Raw genomic sequence first — 13,497 nt, 5'->3', positions numbered from 1 at the left:
TTTCTGCAAAACTGCCAATGTGTGTTAATTTCATAAAATATGGAAAGAAATGATTAAACAAACACGTTGTGTCATCAGGGCCTCTCCACACCGTGGGAGAGGCCTGAGCCTGCAATCTGACACACACACTTCTCACCTGTGGAAACAAAAGACTGTAAGGAACACAAATCAGCAGGAGGGTTGAGTGTGGTACGAGAGTAAGTTCAAGATGGGAAGCAGGGTGGGGGGAGTGTGGCTGCATCTTTTGCAGCAGAGTCTCTTCCATTTCCCAGTGTTTCCAAACAGCACCAAAGACATGCACAACTATGAATGCACAACATAAATCTGTTAACTTGTCATGACTGTTTTGTGGCATGTTTGCAAACTTAATTAAGAGAAATAACTTCAGTCAGAGAAGTAAGAGGAAAGAGAACCTGAAGTTGTGCCAAAATTATTTCTTTTTTTAAGTGACAGTGTCTCTCAAACTTCCTATCGTTCTGTTTCAAAGCACACAGATCTGAATTAGGAGCCAACCTCCCATGGATAATTACATTCTTTGTTAAAGCGGCCATATTGTCTAATGAGGAAGTAACACAATGAACAAGAACTTCAATTTCAGAAGGACTAGAGATTAAATTGCTCCCTCCGTCTGTTTCTCTGAGATTCAGAGGAAATTAAACATGGAACAGATTTTTTTAAAGGTTCTAGCAGCATTATTTGATAAAGATCTTCTATAATGAGGGTTATTGGGAAGTGATGTTATATCATCACACTCAATGTCATATTATATCATAGCACAGGGTCAAAAGCAAGCAAAATACATGAATTTACATGTTTGTAATTACTTAACTGAAATTCACATGTTGAAGTCTGGTCATAATAATATGCTCGTTACTTGTTTGCCATTGTTGACATGTAAACAAGCTCTCCTTTGTGCTGTTTGAACTCCACTGTACCAGGACCTCCAATGAATTTGCTAACTTATTGAGAAATTCTAAAAATTAGAGTCTGTCTGTTTATCTGTACAGTACTGTTAACTGTCAGTGTTGTGGCCAATCAAATCATTTTGGGAGAAAGAGACACAATTCTAAAAACTCCACTACAAAATATTAAAATTCATACATCAATTGAGATCCTCCACCTGCGGTCAATGTTTCCCCACAGCTTTCTCTCAGGGCCTTTTGCAGCATCTGATTTTATTCAAATAATAATCTCATCCCTTTTATCAGGTGTTTTCCCACAGGCCACAAGCTACCAAACCTTTGTTCAGTGGTTCGACAACTGCAGTTAAACACCTTAACAATGACCAGCATGTCTATCCATTGATTTGTCGTTTAAAGGAAGGACTCGTTTTTCTGCAGACACTCATGAAAATGACTTTTTGCATGAACCTTTCCTTACATCACACTTGGCAGTTTGTCATCCAATAATGATGTCACCATTACTGACTGTTAATTACAAAATGTTGTCATCCAGTGAAGATCTTTATTTTCCATCATATCTAGGTGATTAATGTTATCAGACATGATAAAGACACAGGTTAAAATAAAATGAATGTTATTGGTCATGTAACTGACAGATGTAGGATCACACAAAACTATCAAACTACTCTTTGATAGTTTTAATAGTAACCTACCAACACCATGTGAAAGGTCAACTACCTGAGATCACCAGAGACGCACAAATCTCGAATCCTTAAAAGCACAAAAATAAGTCTTGCACTGTTTTGTAAATGCAGTTGATTCCTGCTATTCGGATAAACAACAGATAAGTAGAAGACGGATACGTTAGAAAACAGCTAATCATTCCCAAACAACAGCTTTTAGTATGAGAAGTAAACATTTCAGTTTTCTCATAACTGAGTGCAAAATATTCAGTAATGGTTGGTACAAAGTTTATCAAACAGACTTAATTACTACTGTCTGTCTGCTTTACTAAGCCTTGAAGAAGGATCTCTCATTTTACAGAGAAGTCATGACCACCTACAGAGTTTTCTCAGTCTTTCTAAGCTCCAGCTATAAACTAGCTGTGCAGCTAGAGAATCAGTATTGCAGATGTGAATAACAGTATGATGCCTCTAGTGCCTTTCTCCTTCCTTTACCCAGTGCAGTGTGTATCATACCCAGATGACAATGAGAAGGTGTATAAATATGTCCTATCTGGAAGTCTAGTCTGACACACTGAACTGTTCTGCCATTTCAGGTTTCTGCTCTGTCAGGACGTCACACAGGTGTGTGTTTCAGATACCCAGTTTGGCTAGGTGTGTCATAGTCCAGATCATTGAGATCAGTATTTGTGGGCGAAGCTCACAGCCCAGAAAGATGCTGTTTATTGTCTTTATGATTCATGCTGTTTGACCAGCTAAAATAATTTTGTTCCTTCTTTATGGCAAGTTCCTCTAGCATCTGGTCTTCCTTAGACCTTCACTTCCTCTTACAGTGTAAGTTGTGAACTTTTGATAATTTGCAAACCATATGAAACTGAAATGATCATACTGGTTCCCTCCTCTCTTATCAAAAAGAAGAATACGTCAAGTACATACATTTTTAGCTATTTTATTTATTGTAGTCTGTCTTCTGTCCAGGTTACAGATTTCCTCACTTTCTGCTCACCTCCTTTTCTATTATCTTTTGTGCCACTCTATTCTCCTTCCATTTAAATGATCTTGTCTTTTGTTCTTTCCTGTTGTGAAAGACTTTCACTTTGATCTGAAGGACAAGTGGGGAAGGTCTTAGAATCTGTTCCATAAATATTAAGAGGTCTTTACTTTTCTCAATACATTTCATACCACAGAATATATGGATGTTAGGGGCCTGTGCCTCCAGGAGGCTTCTGTGTCTTTTCTGGACTGACAGAATATCCCAAGTTTATGAAAAACCCTTTCTTCTTGCCCAGCAAGTGATTGTCAGCCTGGGTTAAAATTCATGCTGGAAAGTAAGCTCTCTATAAAAAGGGGTTCCAGGTAACTTGAATACGGGTTTAACCAGTTAATCAGTTAAAGAAGACCACAAACTGTTACTTCTACAATGTCAAGATGTAGCTATGAAGTTTCTTTTCTGTAATGTTACTATACAACACTGGATATTATCCAGTCATGACTAGTGCACATACCAACATTTTAGAGCTTTTTCTTTTTTTTTTACCCCTCCAGGGGCTCTTTTGTGGGCTCTAGTCTCCCTTATATGACAGGGGGCTGACAGGAAACGAGGAAGGAGAGGGGGGAAGACATGCGGCAAATATCGTCGGGTCCGGGAGTCGAACCCGCGATGGGCGAGTCGAGGACTCAAGGCCTCCAAATACGGGTCGCACCAACCCGTACGCCACCACGGCACGCCCAGAGCTTTTTCTTTTAAAATTAATGTTCCAATATTCTGCCTGGTATTGTTTACATATTGGATGTATGAATAATTTCACCAATATGTAGAATTTTGATCAGTGGTTATTGAAAGGTTTTGTAATGTCTATGAAAAAACAAAAACAGGAAAGAACTTAGCTTGTTCAGTCTATCTGGCACAAACATCAAGATATGTATGTATTCATAAAGAAATGTTGTAGATTTAGAAAACAAAAGTAATTGTATAGTTCTCATTTTATTCACACTTATTGGCTACTGTATTGCATGGATGAGTGAATGGAAAATTTTAAACCATTTCTTCATCCGACGTTCAGCAGACCTAATGGTTGTCTGAGTCATTTAAAGGTTAACCTGAATGTCAGAGGTTTGTCAATTGTGAGACTGTAGGTATTATGCAGGTCACCAGACAAATGTTAAGATCATTTGCAATGGTGGTGGAGGAAATCTAGAAAGACAAATAAAATATAAATGTATAGCTAAGGGGTATATCAACTTAGGATATAGCATATTGTAATTTACATTCCAAGTATGTTACTTATGCAGAAAAGCTGTTATTGTGAAAGATTAAGCTTTAAATCAACATTGAAATAATTACACTGGTCTTAAAATATTAATTATATTAGATTTCCAAAGAAATTGACATTGCTAAAGATTTTAAGTTGACTCAACTTGTAATGGAGTGAGTTGTACTTAAAATTATTCTTTATTACTTGCATATTAAAGGTTTTCCACAATTGGCATAACATTGCTCTCAGTGATAAATTAGATTTAAGTATTAGTACTATTAGTAACTATTACTAATATTTCAGTCTCATATCTAGTGAAGCAGGACAGTGGAGGTACACTCTAAAGACAAGTTGAGTTTAATTTAATAAAAAATCTTGTGATCTGCTCACCTTAAAAAATGTAAACCAAGCAGTAATCTAAATGGACGTTTTGGGAGGATGTTTTCACTCCTGTTTAGGTCACAAATTCCAGTCAACCAAAACGAAACTAGTGCTTGAGTTTTGCACATTGTCAAAGCATTTTGAGGCACAGTCAAAGGCAAGGGCGTAGGTTTGGTCTAAGTTTTGGTGGGACCTTACAACTTACTGACCATCTGAGCATCCTATGTGAAAAAGTATTACATAATTAACAGACCTATTCTACCTCACATTCAGTGCTGACCTTACTAAACACCGGACTTTACAACAAATGCGTTGCGTGATAGATATCTAACTTATGGGTCCACTCACTGTACTTACAGCCGAGGTAGCGAAATAACTTCTAATGTCTGTCGTCCTTTTCTTTTTTGGTGGCGACATGGTCTCGGAGACTCATAATAAATGTCAAACTCAGAAGGAGACGCGTTCACTGTCAGCACCATGGACCAAGCTTCCGTTCCGCGTGTGGCCAGCTGGCCGCCGCCTGGTGCAGCTAATCAAAGAACGTAGATCCACGTTCTGTGAGCCAATAGCGGGTCGTCATAGTTCAGAACAGCGAATTTTAAAATGAATGCTACCACTGCGTAGTATATTGAAATATTAAACTAATCAGTGTAGATTTTCGTTTATTTATTTTGTTTTTGTTAAAAAATACATTTTTTTTAATTAATATGGCAAAAATTGGTCGGGACTATTTTATATCCTTGGTCCATACCCAAACCTACGCCCATGGTCAAAGGAAATTTTGTTGCTTCTATTCTGTGAATACAAAGAAGAGCACCGTTTCCTGGCACATTATTGTGCCAAAGTTAGGGTCAATTTATTATTGCTTAAAAGGTACAAAGTAGCCTGGTAAAAACCAGACCCATATTTTAGGCTGCGTTATTTTCTTTCTTCAGAGGATCTGGGCTCTTGGAGGCATGGACTGTGTTGTTTTTAAATGTTACCCGATGTTTGACCGTGACGTATGTTATGTGCCAGTTTGACCTAAGAAGCTTACCGGAAATCACCTGCGCTGTAAACAGTCGTCCTCCACTGCAAATCGAGAAGTGCTGATCTGAACGAGGCTGTTGTTAATGTTAATTTAATATTTGTGGCTAGGCTATGGGGGTCATGGCTTGCAGTTGTAGGTGGTGAGTTAGACGGGTTGTAGTGAGAAAAATGATAATTTAATGATGACGAAGGTTACAGAAAGTCCAGGCAGCACAGATGAGCATAAAGGCTAAGAAACTCAAAACGCTGGTAGCAACACAACGTGAGACAGCTAAACAGTGTCGACAATGACACGGAGTGGAGAACACAGGTGGGATTAAATACACAAGGGGTAATCAGGGAACACGAGACACAGCTGGGAGCAATCAAGGCCAGACCAGACAAACCAGGAACTAAATTAACACACAGAAAAACCAAATCCTCACTAAGGGCCAGGATTGTATGACTGAATATCTCACATTAAGACATAATACAATAATTGTCATCATGAAGAGTTGCTGTGCATAAGAAGTGCATAACATTTCTCTACAAAAAACAAAAACAAAAAGCAAGCAAATAGTAAGTGCATTTTGTCCATTAAGCACATTTCTCACACAGCTGTCACAAAGTGATTCACAGTATAAATAGTAAAAAAAAGTCAATGTCAAAAGAAAGTGACATTTACAAAATACATCATAATGTATTCTGTAAATACAATATGATGTATTTACATAATAGATCATGTTTGCATGGCAGTGGCACAAACATAAAGCCCACAACCCATAGGGGGAGCCGTCAGTCACGGGTTCGAGTCCTGTCCCATTGATCTTTGCCACACGTCTTCTTCTCTTGTAACCCACTTTCTTGTCAATTCGCTGGCAAATAAAGCCACTAGAGCCACAAAAATCGCCCCAAAAAGAAAATAAATTAAGAAATACATCATGATAACATAAAATTGTCAAGGCAGCCCAGGTACCAGTCAGGCTTAAATGCTGAACTTGTGTTAAGTTGCTTTTTAAAATGGAGTAAAACGATTGGAAGCAATTTGGGAGATTATTCCACAGTCTTGGTCCAACAGTTTGGAAGGATCTGTCTCCTCTGGTGCTGTAATGAGTGTGATGGACCATCAACAGGATGTCAAACTACCAGCTGAAGAGGCTCAATCAGATCACATTTATAGAGACGGATGGATGGTCTTATATATATACTAGGGTGTTTTGACCGTAGCATTTAATATAAATTAATGTCAGCAATTAATGTAAAATAAATTCATATAAATTAATGTCAGACCACCGTCCTAAAGATATCTTGCCATGATCATTTAGATTGTGCACACATGTGCTGTCCAATCACCCGTTCTGTGTGCTGGTCAGAGCTGGGCTGTAAAACCTGCACATGATGATTTGCACATCCACATGTCTCTTTTAGGCATATAGTTTTATGCCCAAGTCAGACTGTCTTGCTGCTTGTTTATCTTTATCTTGCTGTGTGTGCAGTGACACGGTGTAATCAGCTCTGTAGTGTATCATCTCCCAACCCAAAGGTAGTCATTTCCTCAGTACCTCAATCTCATCACAAACATGAAACCTTCTTTTAGTGTCAGCCTTGGATGCTGAGATCATCGTAAATGATGATTATCTCATTTTATATCGTTTCTTGCTTATGCTGTGGCTCAATGTCTTACTCTTCAGTCAGAGGGGATTCTTGCATCATTGAGATAATTACTATAATCTCATGCTGGCTTTAAGCTGTGTTTAAAAACCAGGTCTTCTAGATGTAACTTGAGTTGGTGTGTTTTGTGTAGGCCTGGGTTGGGTGGAGTGCTTCTGGTCATGGGATCTGTTGGAGATATTTGTTGTTGGGTAACTTTATATGCTGTTTATGACAGCACTCTTGATATGTTTCCTAGTTTTCCAACACAAATAAATAATGCAATACAAGACAATGTTTTTTATTGACTGCTTTTAAATAAATGTGATTGGACACAGCAAAAGTAAGAAGAAGTTTGCTTAGGGGCATTTAGAGTGTCTGATTTAATATTTTAAAATGATGGCAGGCAGACGAAAAGTAATTTTTAAAGACTTTAATCAAAAAATTAAATCAAATAAGTCACTGTTTCCAAATTATTTTTTCAATGTAACACTTATCAAGCTAATAAAGATAGTATGTATATGTAATTTAGAACAGAGTAAAATACCTCTGTTGACAAAAGATAGTGTTTACTGTGAATAACTTTATTGGTTACAAGCAGAATTTTACTGATTTGTAAAAATAAATCTTTACACATATCAAGCTCCTCAACAGAATTTTTTTGTAACTTTGTGGCAGTTCTAGACTAAATTTGATGTTCAACCCAGCCCAGGTTCCCCACAGTCTGACCGGGTCATTTTCCTGCTCCTCCTGAGCGTAAAGGTTAAAGTAAAAACATGAAGGGATGGATTCTGGAATTGCCCATGGTTCCTGCAGGCTAAAACTTGGTTCTTATATAGTTTAAGTGTGGGATGGGTGGTGGCCAGGGGTGGGGACCTCGATGATCTGATCCTCAGCAGCAACAGAAGCTGGCTCTCGAGACGTGGAATGTCACCTGGGGAAAGAGAAAGACAATGAGCTGATGTGTGAGGTTGAGAGGTTCCGGCTGCAAATAGTCGTTCTCACCTCAGCAATTGACTCCGGTTCAGGAACCAGTGTCACTGAGAGGGGTTGGACACTCTTTCACTCTGGAGTTAATCCTGGTGGGAGGCGCCGGGCAGGAACCCCCCATCTTGGTGCCTGTATGTTGGGGTTTACCCCAGTGAATGACAGGGTAGTCTCCCTCCTCCTACGAGTAGGGGGACGGGTTCTGACTATTGTTACCAGAACAGATTACCCATCCTTTTTGGAGAGGGAACTGGAGAGTGCTCCTCCCTTGTTCAGATGGTAAGCTTATTTATTAAGCTTATTTGAAGTTTACTATATTTGCACTAGAAATGAGACCAAAAATAATTGGTAAGATTTTGTGTTTTTGCAGTGAACTGCAAAACAGCTGAAACACTGAGTTCCTTTAAATCTACACTAAACCCCCACCTGCTTAGAGTTGCCTTTGTGTTTTTGCAGCGTGGATGTTTGTTCCAGATTTGTGGAGCACAGAAGCTGAATGCTGCTTCTCCGTATTTGGTTCTGGTTCTGGGCATGCACAGCTGAACCAGAACCAGAAGACCTGAGAGGTCTGGAAGGTTGATACAACAACAGCAGATCTTTAATTTGCTCTGTCCAGACTTCCATCTATTTGATTTTTCTCTTGCTCTTGCCTGTAATCTTCTTCATCCCCGACCAAACATCTCCAATGCTCCTTTGTAGTTTGCTCTTCAGCTTGTTCCTGTTCGCCTCCTTGCTGTCTCAAATCTCAACTGTGAGCTGCTTCTGTATGCTCCTCAATAACTCCCTCCCATATGGCTCCTTTTTTCTTGTTTTTTCTTGTGTGTTGTCCACACAGAAATTTATATAGTGGTATTATGTATATATTGGAATATTAGGCAATGTCAATCATTCACTGGCTCGCTCTGCTATACTACAGCTCCTTCATCACAATGGAGCCTGCTATGATGCTATAAATGCTCAGTTTGTCAAGATGGCCACTGGTGGCGGATAAAAAATTTCCCTAGAATGGCAAGTTCTTTCACCGACATTAGCACATTTAGCAGCACATACATTAGCACTCTGGACAGTGCCAAGAGCTTCCTCCTGGCTCTGATTGGTTGCTTTGTGACTCATTGGCAGATGTCAATAAAAGCAATAAAAACTGAATAGTTGCACCGGATTAGTTGAAACGAAATATCAACATTGATGTCTGACTCCATTTCTGCATAAAGCACAGCAATAAACTTCTGAACATTCAGACAACACTTCACACAGAGCGCTGCTGAAGTAGTTTGACCCAAACCTGGTGAGTATGGCAGGTGGATGACTCTGCAAAGAGAGCCATCTATACTTCTAGTCTGCCAGAACCAGAACCAGAGGATACAAGAGGTCTGGATGGTTGATGGCAGCAGGTCTTTATTCTCGTACACGCACAGAAATATTTAACCCAGACTTTTAAGAGTTGTGTAATTTCATTACATGACAATTTCCATTTACTTTTTTTTTTAGATAAATTTAATACAAACCTATCAAATAAACCTTACATAATTCCTATTCATCACTGTAATGTAAGCTATTTATTTTAATTGCTAATTGTAATCCTCAGGTTTATGTATTTAGTATTATTAAAGTATAGTTGAATTAAATTTATAATGAGTACTTAAAATACAAAAAGTATATTGTTTGAATTGCACAATAATCAAGTTATAATAGCATTTTTGAAATTACCATAAGCCATTTATGCTTATGCAATAAACCAATTTAAAATTCATCATATTCATTCAATTCCTTCCCATTCAGTCAATTGTGATGATGCATATATGCATAAATACATAAACCTTCCTGATGAAGCCCCTGACCTGCCAGAATAAAATATGCAGTTAACAAAACACCAACTAAAAATATATCATACAGAACCAGGAACCTCCCACATAACTTCTTACAAAATGCATGCCACATGTTGTGAACGAGGCTACCTGCCTCGTTTAGCTACTGATGTTACTAGTCATTTTAACCAGCATAATAACCGATTGCAAAGGGTTAATTTAACCCATTATCAACCGGTACCATAGAATATACAATACTGATAATCTGTGAAAAAATTGACCAGATATACACCGCTCAGTCAGAAGCAACGTATCATTTCAGCACTGTCAATCACTCATGTGCGCACGCTGCTCGCACTCTCCCTGTTGCTCTCTGCTACACTGCAGCTAGAAGGAGGTGGAGGAGCTTCAGTCTTTACAGATTATCTGTCTCATGCCATACTGTAATGGCATGGTGTCCATTTTAACAAACCTGGAGAAAAAAAACTTTTTGGGGGGTAAAAGTTACATGTTGCAGCTTTAAGAACTTTATATTTGAAGAGAATCTTAAATTCTATTCAGGATTTAACAGGGAGCTAAAACAGAATAAATATGATCTCTTGTTATCAGAACTCATTAGAACTGCAGTGTTTGAATCAGCTGCAGTTTCAATGAGTTAAACTTTGTTTAACTTCATTTTATGGACCTTCTGATAGCATGCAATTACAGTAGTCCAGCCTTGAAGTAACCAATGCATAGAGTAGTTTTTCACTGTCACTCCTGGACAGGATATTTCTGATTTTGTCAATATTCCAGAGATTAAAAAAGAAAATCCTAGAAACCTGTTTAATATGGGATTTAAATGACATATCCTGGTCAAAAATATCACCAGGGTTTTTTATCTTACCGTTGCAGATCATTGTATCCAGATCACGTGATGAGTTAGTTTACTTTTTCAGAGTTTCAGGTCCAAACAAAAAAACTTCTGTCTTATCAGATTTTAAAAGAAGAAAGTTTAGTGTCATGCAGGTTTTTGTCTTCAAGACATCCCTGTAGTCCACCTAACAGACTGGATTCATCAGGTGGTATGGATAGATATAGCTGAATATTATCAGCACAACAGGAACGGAGCCCTGTGGTACTCCACGAGTAACCCTCGAGTATGAAGAAGATTTATCATTCACACAAGCAAACTTGAATCTGTTGGACATATAGGATTTAAACCAACCTGTTTGTACAGGCACATGCAGAGGGAGGGGCGAGGGGGGCTTGAGCCCCTGCCCTTTTTATCCTTGATGCCCCTAGTGCCCTTTTTGAGATTGTTTTTTTTAACTCTGTATGTCAGAAGGCCTGTTTGTGCCCCTCAGCAATAATATTTAGCTAAATATAATAATTTAGTAAAAATAAACTAGTCTGGCTGCCCTCAGTCTAATAATGACTCTCAGAGCCTCCATGTTGTTCAAACTCCGGGTCCAAGGTGAGGAGGAGGAGGATCTGTGTCCTCTAACTATCAAATTATGGGCAAGAATATTTTTTCATACACTGGTTTGTGAATAAAAACGTAGGTCTGATGTTGACGTTAGAAAAACTGTTTCTATTTATATTTTCATAATCATCCTTGCAATAGCAGGACAAAACCCGCCTCGCCCCTAAACTCAGAAATGCTTCAGCTGCAGAGAAAACTTCTGACTTTAACTTCATCATTCTGCTAAAGGCCCGGTTCAGTACAGGCAGCTTGAGTCGGTCCACTGATAAAGAATATCTGTCTTTATATCAGACATCCTGATACAAGACACGGTACCGACTGTCACCGCGAGTCGCTGAATGGCCCCTACCAGCAGCTACTGAGTTTTCTTTGCCTTGATATCCCAGTCTTATAATTCTAGTTCTAGAGGTTTAACATTGAAACATTATATAGAGTTAAGCCCTTTGAGTTTTTGATCTATAAATCAGTCTGCAACCAGGTTGTTCTAGAGGTTAAATAGATATTATTAGGGCTTAATTAGTAAAATGGCCGCAAATTAGCTTATTTCATAACTTTATAACCTTTGACCTTCTGTCCTCTGGTCTGTTTAACAGCTACAGTCTCAGATCAGCTCAGCCCTCCAGGACTGTCAGCAGCAGAAACAGAAACTTTATACCTGATGAGGAAAATATAGACTATAATTGCTTTGCATTTCCCCGCATGATGGCAATGATATAGTAGGATCCAATTAGATTCTTGATTAATATGGGTTGTTGTTATGTTGTTGTACGGAGCTTTTGTTCAATGTGCCCATTTTTTAAATTTGAGAGACCTTTGAAGGTCTCTGCACGGCCCTGTGTTTGTACATTGGGACCAAAAGCAGCTCTGAGATCTAACAATAGAAAAACAGGCATAAGTCCATTATCTGAGGTCAAAACAATATCATTTGTACATTTCCCAAGTTCTTTTGAGGTTTATTATGAGCTCTGAAACCCGACTGAAACTCTTCAGTAGTATTTAGACTCATACATTTCACAAGTCACTATTTGCTCAAGGATTTTAGGTTAGAAAGGAAAATTAGACATAGGTTTGTAGTTTATTAAGTCATCTTGATTGAGAAAAGGACTCTTATGTAAATGTTTAATTACAACTACCTTATGTAAACAGTGTATTTCCTGCTTTCCTACATTTGGGTTCTCAGTAAAGAGCATCTTATGAACTTCAAAAAGTTTAACATAAAAGCACAAAGACCAATAAAGGCTTCGCTGTGAGAGACAAGAAAGTGTTAGAGGAATCAAAAGCTGGTGAGATGTAAGACGTTTAACAAGAATAGATGATTCAATTCTCTTTTGACCACAAGTTACAAAGAACAGACGGTTTTCTGCAGACAAAAAAACTAGGCTTTTCTTAACTCTTTCATATAAGTTGAACTAGTAATGCTCTGAATCCCAGACAACAGCATCCATTCACTCAGGCTAATCAGTTTACTGCTTAAGAAACTCACTGACTCAGTCTTGTTAGGAGAAGTCAAGCAAGGCCATGAACAGAAAGGGCTTCAACTTTCTCATGTAAAACCACTGGATACTGCTGAGGGTTTTAGTGTGTGTGTGCACGTCGGGGTGTGTCTGTTGAGCATATGGCAAAGCATTTTCTGCCGAGTCAGTGCTGTTCTCAAACATGCAATTGATTGTGCTGCGGTTTTGCCAGCCAAGAGCAGTTAAAAATACTCCACCTAACCAAATGAGGTGCAATTTGTTTGTTTCTCTTTAAGGCTCTAAAGTGGAACCATGTGAGGCAAAGACTTTTATTTCCTGAAGGCTTTTTTTTTCTTAGCTTCTTTGAAAATAATTAGAAATCTCAATATTATTGCTACCACATTTCAAACGTAATTAAAAGCTGTGGGAATTGTTCTCTTTTCTGATGTGGTCTGATGGATTTTTTTCCCTATAGCTTAGAAAAGCTAAACAAGCATGATGTTTCAAAATGAGCCTTTCAAAAAATGTGCTTTAGGCCAGAAAATGTTGAACCATCTCCAGATGCAGAGGTTGAATAGCTATTACCAAAAATAAAGAGGCAACAAATTTATATCTACCTGTGGTGATCATGTCATTGTATAGTAAGCACATGTTTTTTCCCTACCAGAACTGTTAATGAAGCAATGTGAGAACAGATCCAGAACCTCCAAGTCTCCCAGCCACAGTGTGATGTGGAGGTTGAAGAACATTGGAACCTGGAATCCCAGACAAACGTTTAAAGCATACTGTGTGTTTCTTTCTTCAGATTTTAAAGCAGTTACATTAAAGGTTGCTATTACCAAACACATGAGAGGACATGAGCTTTTCTGGCTCCCAAACATGTTTTTGATATTTGAGGTTTACAACT

Source organism: Xiphophorus maculatus, chromosome 15 (genome assembly GCF_002775205.1).
Source record: "Xiphophorus maculatus strain JP 163 A chromosome 15, X_maculatus-5.0-male, whole genome shotgun sequence".
Classification (NCBI taxonomy): Eukaryota; Metazoa; Chordata; class Actinopteri; order Cyprinodontiformes; family Poeciliidae; genus Xiphophorus; species Xiphophorus maculatus.
Note: the sequence above shows the minus strand (reverse complement) of the source record.